General features: G+C 43.1%; 1 protein-coding gene across 1 annotated transcript in view; it reads right to left on the bottom strand.

Moving 5' to 3' along the window:
- Positions 1-4,065, bottom strand: part of SEC23B (SEC23 homolog B, COPII coat complex component) — a 50,349-nt gene extending 46,284 nt beyond the window's left edge. Inside the window, exon 1 of the mRNA XM_073628173.1 lies at positions 3,907-4,065. The gene's annotated coding sequence lies outside the window, so the exon portion shown is untranslated. The remainder of the gene's footprint in view (positions 1-3,906) is intronic.
- Positions 4,066-6,000: the final 1,935 nt, after the last annotated feature.

Genomic DNA, 6,000 nt, shown 5'->3' with positions numbered 1-6,000 from the left:
TTTTCAGGTGAAGGAGCAGTATATGTGGTTTCCATGCAAGAAAATACATTTTCTTTCCCCACAATCAACTGTTAAAAGCAAACAACATTTTGAAAGTACTTTCAAATGACATTTATTTAGTCACAACATTCACAGAACTTTTGTACAAGCATTCCTTCAAAAGTCTACTAGTGTATGGCCAGCTTTACTTCCTGGGTGATTCCAATGATTCTGTACCAAGTAGTGGCACACATATAGATTAGGAACAACTAAGGCAGGCCATAGAAAAAAAAAAAAAAATCACTTGATTCCCCTATCAAAACAGTCAGTGTTTATAGGGGGAATACCTCCCGCACAGCTATTGTGTTCCCAACAGTCATCCCTGCCAGGAGAACACAGAGATTATTGCTAGTGGTTATAGCTGCTAGCAATAATTGCAAGTAAAAATCCAACATGGTGGTTGTACCAAAATCGATGGATTGATGGATCGAGCCTGCCTATAAATAGTTCGAAGCTCGGCCGATCCCTGCTTAACTTCGAACCACCTATGGCCGGCTTAACTTGACTGACTTTTGTGCACTGCATGCTCATTCCAGGTCACTGTATTCTTTTATTTAAATGTAACAGGCTCTATGCCATCTGTGTACTGCTGATTTCTATTCAAGTCTAATTTACATAACAGTCTTTGTTGTCTTGTAGCCATTTGTTATACAAACACTATCAGGATTTGAGTTTCTGTAAACATTACACCTATAGGACTAATTCAATTATCCAAAATACTCTTATTTGCACTTCCACAACTTTTCCAATTAGCCTAATACAATAACAATGTAGTTGTGTACAGCTTTGAGTAACATTCCTACACAGGAGACACATAAATTATGAGCAAGATAAAGAGAATACTGAGTAAACATGACCATAGACAAAAGTCCGCCGATTGATACTCAGACTATTCAGTTGATGCCAGTGGGGCACCAATGATCTTGGCACATATTCTTTTATCCATTACCCACCTCCCTGACATGAGGTAAACATGGGAAATGCCATTGATTAGTTTATTACAATGGCACCTGAAACTGGGTGGGATACATTAGGCACCACGTGAACATGTCCTTTTAGTTGATGTGTTGAAAGCAGGAAAATGGGCAAGTGTAAGGATTTGAGTACTTTGACAAGGGCCAAATTGTAATGGCTAGACAGCTGGGTCCAAGCAGCTCCAAAACTGCAGTTTTTGTGGGATGTTCTCGGTCTTCAGTGGTCAGGACCGACCAAAAGTGGTCCAAGGAAGGAAAGCTGGTGAACTGGCGACAGCGTCACAGGTGGCCAAGGCTCACTGATGCATGTGAGGAGTGAAGGCTGGTCTGTGTAGTCCAATCCAATAGAAGAGCTACTGTAGCTCAAACTACTGAAAAAGGTTAAAGCTAGTTCCAACAGAAAGATGTCATAAGACAAAGTACATCGCAGTTTTTGTTTATGGGGCTGTACAGCCTCAGACCAGTCAGGGTGCTCAGGCTAACCCGTGTCCACAGCCAAAGGCGCCTTACAATGGGCACAAGAGCATCAGAACTGGGCCACAGCTCTGGGGCAGCCACGGTCCGCATTGGAAAAGGGTCCTGTGCAGCTTTTTGAATTCAGGAAAAAACCGAATCAGTCCTGAGAAAATGGAGAACAGGGACATACCGGACCCCATGCTAAGAGCCGTTTCCCTGCAAAGGTAAAGCATAATGGGCTACATATGCATCGCATAGTAGCCCTATATGTGTCACTTACCTGACACAAGAGTCTGCGATGTCACAGCTGTCCCCTCTGGTGCGGAGCGTCCATCTTCTTTCCGGGTAGCGTGGCTCCTGCGCTATGATTGGCCGGAGCTGCGATGACGTCACTCCTGCGCACGGGAGCCACCACTAATGGCATATCGCCGTTAGCAGCGGCGCACTCAGTGCGCCTGCGCGCCGCTGTCTACGGTGCATACGCCGTAGACAGCGGTGCCTGTCTTTTAGCAAATATCTCCTAAACCGTGTAGGTTTAGGAGATATTTCTTGGACCTACAGGTAAGCCTTAATCTAGGCTTACCTATAGGTCAAAGTGGTCTGTAAGGGTCTACAACCACTTTAAAGGATCTGCTACTGATACCACAGTATAGCTTCTACTGGCGTCCATGCCGCAATGGGTTATGGCTGATCGGTGTATACTGTACACAATTACCTGTAGAAGTAAATCGGATGAATACCTAGCAGCCATGTTTGGGTAGTTGTGGGTGTCGGGATTAAGGAAGTCAATATTTTTTTTTCCCCCGATTCAGCCCCTGGCTCGACAAAATATACCAGTACACATTTCCTTAAATCAATCAAATATAAGGTAATTTTCCATCTCAGACTAGCCTGTCCACTGCTGTTCTACTAAAGCCGGCCATATACTAGTAGTATTTCAACACGTTTGTACGAAAATTCTCAGTATATTTGGAGACTTGAGAGATTTCATTCAAAAAGAACGTCAACATTTTGTTTGCTTTGAACATTTGATTCCAGAATAAATGGACTTTCCCAAACAGATAATACATACATTGTTACAAAATTTGTTTGGAAAGAAGCAGAGTAGATTTTTTTCTCAATCTTCTCATCTGTGTGGTCATAACTGAACATCGATTTGACTAAAAAAAAAAAAAAAAAGCCAAATTTACAGGCCTTTAATTTTCTTTTTACAAATTCTCATGGAAACCGCACATGCCAAGCAGAATTTGCATTGCAATGTCAAAAAAAATAAAATAAATAACCGCAAAGCAAATTTGCACCGTGTACAGCTTTAGATTTGCACGGCATCAGTGTGACCTGGGGCTCAAGCAGCTTAAAAAAAGTGGGGTGAGTTTATTCAGCCTAGGTTCACATATGTGCAATCTCAGACATCGCATGTGATTCGCACCCGCGCCAAAGGTGCCGATCACATGCAACGTCTGTGCAGTGCGAGTTCAGCCATAGATTTGTATGGCTGAACTCGCATTGGATTCACACGAAAATAGTGCAGGTCTTTTTTTTTCGCCCGCACTAGAATCGGATGGCATGGCTGATCGCACTGCGATCTGTGACCCGATCTGGGGGGTGTCATTAACAACGTATAGACACCCACAGCGGTTCACAGAAGGCAGTGTGAACCGCCCACGGGAGAGATGCAATGCGGGAACCAACGCTGTCATCACGCTGGTTCCCGCATTGCACATTCGTATGGCCAGAATAAACTATTATTCTGGCCAATGAAAATCCATAAACGTTTTATCGACTAAACGTGTGTGCGATACGCGGCTTTAGGTGCGTTATTTAGCTTTTACCGTCGGGAGTTCTGGTGTTCAGGGGAGCTGAGCAAACACTCATCAAGGCATAAATGGATTCGAATATTGAAGGAAACATTTCTACCTTTGTATGGTCAGAATAAACTTGGACACACACATTACACCCTCATCTTACTATTCCTCTTCAATCTCCTTATAGATCCACCAATCAATCAGCAGTGTGAGGAGTACAATCTATTCCATGGAAATCCTATCAGGAAGCCCCACACAGCTTAGTGGTGTGTACAGATCTGTATACATTTCTCCCATTCAGCTCCCCCAGAGGACTCATCCAACACCGCCTCTCTCCCTCATAGTACTATATACACGGTACACAGCCTCCCCCCCCTACAGTACATACACAATTTTATATATATATATATATATATATATATATATATATATATATATATATATATACATACACACATATATACATACACACACTGTACACAGCCTCCCCCCTACAGTGTGTGTATATATATATATATATATATATATATATATATATATATACATACATACTACATACATACATGGCCTCCCCCTACAGTAATATATATACACACACACTGTACACAGGCTCTCCCAGCTGTTCCCCTCACCTCTCTCTCGGTGCCTGGCTCTCCCAGACCTCGGCTCTCGGTATCCGGGTGTAAATTCCGGTCCAGACAAGTACAGCTCAGCAATAGGCCGGCTACACCACGTTACGTCAACGAAAAGAGGCCGGCCTTCCCACCCAGCCACGTCGTTCCCTCCAGCCAATGAAATCAAACGTCGGCCATGATTCCCCACGTCACTTTCCACGTCTGACGCTCTGATAGTTTCCGCCCCTCAAGACAGGTCCAGCCAGTTCCTCGTCATATTATTTCTGTACTCCTGACTTAGGAGACCTTTTGCCCTGACTCTCGGTGACGCTGCAGGTCCCAGACTGGGGAAGCACGGGGCACAATAGGAAATAAAACCCTGCTCTATAAATAGATGTTATATGTTCTTTTCTCTACAATATTACTATACTAATATTATCAGTGCTTTAAAAATGGGACTTATATATTTAATTGAAACTATGTAAGTGCTAGACAGCGTTTTCTATTACCATTAATACATATAAAATGACAATGTATATGTGCTCATTCCAAAAACAACATTTTTGTGCCATCCAAAAAAAAAATGTAAATATTCATATACAGTAAAACCTTGGATTGTGAGCATAATTCAATCGGAAACGTGATTGTAATCCAAAGCACTCATATCAAAGCAAATTTCCCCATCAGAAAATAATGGAAACTCAGATGATTCGTTCCACAACCGCAAAATAAAATGTGTCAACAGGGAATGCATGAAGCAGAATCCATCAGGAGCTACAGCGTATTAGGCCCCTTTCACACGAGGCGGGCTCCGTTTCTACGGAGCCCGCCTCGGTCCGCCGGCTCAGCGGGAGATCTGTCAGTTGATCTCCGCTGAGCCGGCGGATGACAGGTCCCTCTCTGCTCACTGAGCGGGGAGGGGCTTGTCAGGCGCCGCTGCCGCCTATGGAGGGATCGGACGAAAACGGACAGCGTGTCCGTTTTCGTCAGATCTCACCCGATCCGATCCACCAGCGACGGATCTGGACGTAGAGCCATACGTCTGCTTTTAGCGGATCGGACGGGGTCGGATGTCAGCGGACATGTCTCCGTTGACATCCGACGCTCCATAGGCTAACATGGAGCGCCCGTTCAGGTCCGCCGTCAAAACTGACAGGCGGACCTGAACGGTCCGATCGTGTGAAAGGGGCCTAAAAGAGAAGAGAGGCGCCTCTAAGTGTAGCAATATGGTTACATTTAATGAAGGTACAACATTTAGTAACAGACATGATTAACCACTTCAGCCCCAGAAGGATTTACCCCCTTCCTGACCAGAGCACTTTTTGCGATTCGGCACTGCGTCACTTTAACTGACAATTACGCGGCCGTGTGGCGCTGCACCCAAACAAAATTGACGTCCTTTTTTCCCCCCACAAATAGAGCTTTCTTTTGGTGGTATTTGATCACCTCTGCGGTTTTTATTTTCTGCTCTATAAACAAAAAAAGAGCGACAATTTTGAAAAAAAAAACAATATTTTGCACTTGGCTTGGCACCACAAGGCACTGGATAATGCTCAGAATGAAGAATCCTATTAATACCAGACTATTGTGTTGCTTGATGTATCTTGATGGGCTTCTTTAGAGCAGAATCTTGCATTTTGGCACCATAGACTTTAAGGAGGGGCTTCAGTTAGGTTCCAAAAAAATTAACCACTTCAGCCCCGGAAGGTTTTACCCCCTTAATGACCAGGCCATTTTTTGCGATACGGCCCTGCACTACTTTAACTGACAATTGTGCGGTCGTGCAACACTGTACCCAAATAAAATTTATGTTCTTTTTTTCCCCACAAATAGAGCTTTCTTTTGGTGGTATTTGATCACCTCTGCAGTTTTTTTTTTTTTTTGTGCTATACACAAAATAATACCAACAATTTTGGAAAAAAAAAAACTATATTTTTTACTTTCTGCCATGAAACATATCCAATAACATTTTAAAAAATCAATTTTTTCATCAATTTAGGCCACTATGTATTCTGCTACACATTTTGGTAAAAAAATCTCAATAAGCGTATATTGATTTGTTTGTGCAAAAGTTATAGCGTTAACAAACTATGGGATATTTTTATGGAATTT

The sequence above is a fragment of the Aquarana catesbeiana genome, linkage group LG04, assembly GCF_042186555.1.
Source record: "Aquarana catesbeiana isolate 2022-GZ linkage group LG04, ASM4218655v1, whole genome shotgun sequence".
Taxonomy (NCBI): domain Eukaryota; kingdom Metazoa; phylum Chordata; class Amphibia; order Anura; family Ranidae; genus Aquarana; species Aquarana catesbeiana.
The sequence above is the reverse complement of the archived record's forward strand: the minus strand, read 5'-3'. Positions and strand labels throughout refer to the sequence as shown.